Raw genomic sequence first — 3672 nt, forward strand, 5'->3', positions numbered from 1 at the left:
TGTTACTACTTTCGAAGACTAAAACTACGACTGCTCTCTGGGGTTTTTCACTACAATAACAGGGAAATAGGCTACAATACAATTGTCATCGGTTAAAAGACAAAAATGATTTCATGAGAAATTTGGCTCAAACCATCATGAAACCGTGAGCATTTTGAACATATACACTTCGTGAAGAACGCAAATAATTACGTAACCATATTTTGGTCGCCAATACAAATATACTTCGCCTACTGCTTCACCTCGATATGTACCTCATTGGGCAGCCCCCTTTCGCTTAGAGAGGAGAGAGGAGTGTCGAACTACCATAGAAACATTTCGTGCCTCTAAAACCTCATGCCAAATTTGGTTTCGTTTGCTTGATTGATTCTCGAGTTATGCAGCGTCCGCCTCTCCTTAGGGAGTGTCAAACCACCATAGAAACATTTATTGCCCCTTATATTATTATTATTCATTGATTCTCGAGTTATGCAGCATCCCTTCTGAGGGAGAGGAGAGAGGAGTGTCAAACCACCATACAAACATTTATCGATCGATAAAACTTTTTATGCCAAGTTTGGTTTCATTTGCTTGATTAGTTCTCGAGTTATTCAGCCCCTCCCCTTCAGAGAGAGGGGAGGATTGTCAAGCTACCATAGAAACAATTACTGTCCCCTAAATCCTCCACATTATTAGTTCTTGAGTTATGCAGAAATTTATGCTTCATTTGTATGGCAGTTTCTCCACCCCTTAGAGAGCGAGGAGGAGTGTCTATACACCACAGAAACTGATCCTGCCCTCTAAAAGCCAAATTTGGCTCAATTTGCTTGATTAGTTTTCGAGTTATGCTGAAATGTGTGTTTCATTTGTATGGCAGCCCCCCTTAGAGAGGGGGGGGGGGTCTCGAACTATCGTAAAAACCTTCCCCGGCCCCAAAAACCCCTACATACAAATTTTTACGTCGATCGGTTAAGTAGTTTCCGAGTCCATAAGAATCAGAAAAACAGACAGAAATCCATTTATATATATAAACGAAATTGAGAAAAAATAATTTCCAGTTTTATAAAAAAAATTCCTGCTTTTACCATTTTTTTCAAATTTTTCCAGTATTTTCAAATAAATGATTAACATTTCTGGACACCGTCCATCTGGATTAGGGATCATACGAATGATTCTTCCTTTCTCCCATCCACTTCGCCTTGCAGGTTACGCTATTACTTCCGCATCACCCGAGTCCAGTGCTCAGGTTTCGTCAAACCATTTAGCTTGTCGAAGAATCACGGGCGTGTACTCGTCTAGCTAGCGCTGCCAAAAAGCCTCCAACTGACGTTTAATCAGTTCCTAGGATTTCGACCGAATTTGTCGGCGTACTAGGTCGTTGAACTGACCCAGAGCCACATATTCGCCTTGTCGCTTTACCCCATTTGAACTCAACAACCAAAAGTGGTTTGGTGTGAATGACTCCACCATCTCAGACTCGAGTGGCAGACACGTCAGAGGCTTTGAGTTTACTATATGTTCAGCCTCCACGACAAGTGTCTGCTGCCCCTCGTCATCTAGCCTCCCTTCTAAGTACGCTTCAGCCATGGTTTCAGAAGTGGTAGAATTTTATAAAGCTGACGTAACTCATTCACTACTGTTTCAGCATTCCCGTATCTGTAACGACGATGATATCTGTTTGCCTGGAGTTCGGTGACGTGATGCTTCCTCGGTAGGATCAGCGGATGTCGCACTTCATGTGTTACACTTTCAGCTGCCTTCATTCTGCCGCGCTCGCGTAACAGTCCACGATCGCCCAGAAATGGCATAATATTGTATACAGAACTGTTCTTTCTGACGACCTCCTGTCCTGATACATTCAGAACTTTAATCGACAACAACCTCATTTGTGTAAGCTTCACGCTGAGTTATTTTGGTGATGGTTTCTTCGGTAGCTTCCAGTTCCGCCAGTTGTAGCGATCCAGAGTATTTCGATTGCTTCTTGAACGCATTGTTCAGGAATCGCAAAACATATCCTGTGGCACGTTGCAACTCCCAGGCAGAAAACTGGTTGAAATCTATGGTTGTTTCTATCGTACAGGGATCAAAAATCGACGCTCGCATTTCTTCTGCAGTAGCCACCACTGGCTCTTTGACACGGGACCACTCTTCTTCCGAAAATTGAGTCCTCGGAACCATTTGCTATTTTGGTTGGAACGAACAGTCGATAATTCCGCGGATCTGATTTGATCCAGACCAGTGCGGTTCTGAAATCTGTCCAATACGTGACCTTGGTTACGGGAACGTAGAGATGGCCTACAACAAATTTATTCATCATTTGTATCCACTTCTATCTATCTATCTATTTTACGTAAACTACGTCGTTGACAGTCTCATCCCAATTAGTACCTCTCCACAGGTCCTGAATCAAAATTTTACCGTGAATAATGGACGCCGAAAGTAGTCCCAACGCCTTTTCGTTGGAAGTGTATCTGTACAGATCAGTATTTGCATCTCATCGTTCTTCTGAGTTGAGAAACTCAATTTCTCAGTTGTCTGGCTTCAGAGCATGCCGAGCACCCTTACCGTATTTTCGCCTTCCACCAGATGCAGCTGCTTGACTGCTTCGTGCTGGATTTCGCCTATTTTCTGTAGAAGTATGTTGCTATTCGATCTCCAGTTGTGTAGTTTGAAACCTGCTTTATCGTGAAAGTATCGCATTTCGCTTGCTACCTCCGCCGCTTCCTCCACTGAGACAGTTATCCACATAGTGGTCGGGAACTATCGCCTTCGCTGCTTCCAGATATAATTCCGCAAATTGCTCTGCGTTACGGTTTTGAATAAACTGTGCCGAAGCAGACGAACAGGTGTTTCCAAATGTTGCGACGTCCATCACGTATATAGTGGACTTCTCCGATGGGTTGTTACGCCATAAAAATAATTAGGATATTTTATCCCCATCCCGGATTCTAAGCTGATGGAACATTTCTTTAACGTCTAAGCTGACCGCTTCGCAAAACAAACGAAAATGGCAGAGAACTCCAGGTAGCAAGGAGAATCGATCGGGGCCTTTGAGTAGCATGCCGTTCAGAGACACGCCGTTTATTTTCGCAGCCGCGTCCCAGATCGTATGAATTTTCCCCGGTGTTTTTGGGTTAACCACCGCTACACCAGGATTGGCGGCTTCAAGTACTTTAGTCCTAACCTTGTCCGTATAACTCTTTGCTTCAAATTCGCGCATTTGCCGGTGAAGGTTCATCTTCAATTCCGGATCGCGATCCATCTGACGTTCGAGGCATTCCAAATGTCGCGGGGCCATCGGGTAGCTATCTGGAAATTCTACATGATCTTGTTTCTAGACCAATCCCGTTTCGAAACGGTCTACACATCGTCTAGTCGTAGTTTCTATGATGGTGAGTGTCCGCTGATGTTCTTTTGAAAGGTTACTGGCGGTCCTTGTGTACACAAGCTTATGTTTTTTTATTTGTCCGACTCCAACGATTTCGATGGTAATTTGCTGAGAATCATTTTCTAGTCGAGAAGTGTCGTCAGTTCATCGAAGACAAAGTGGATGCGGAGTGCCACTTACTACTAACGTCGTAGCAAGATAATTCTCCACCAACGTTAGGTCAGACATCTCGTCCAAGAATGCGAAAGTGTTAAGTGAATCATCTTTCCCATAAACCGTTACAGGAATGATCAGGAATAGTGTAG

Source organism: Toxorhynchites rutilus, chromosome 3 (genome assembly GCF_029784135.1).
Source record: "Toxorhynchites rutilus septentrionalis strain SRP chromosome 3, ASM2978413v1, whole genome shotgun sequence".
Taxonomy (NCBI): domain Eukaryota; kingdom Metazoa; phylum Arthropoda; class Insecta; order Diptera; family Culicidae; genus Toxorhynchites; species Toxorhynchites rutilus.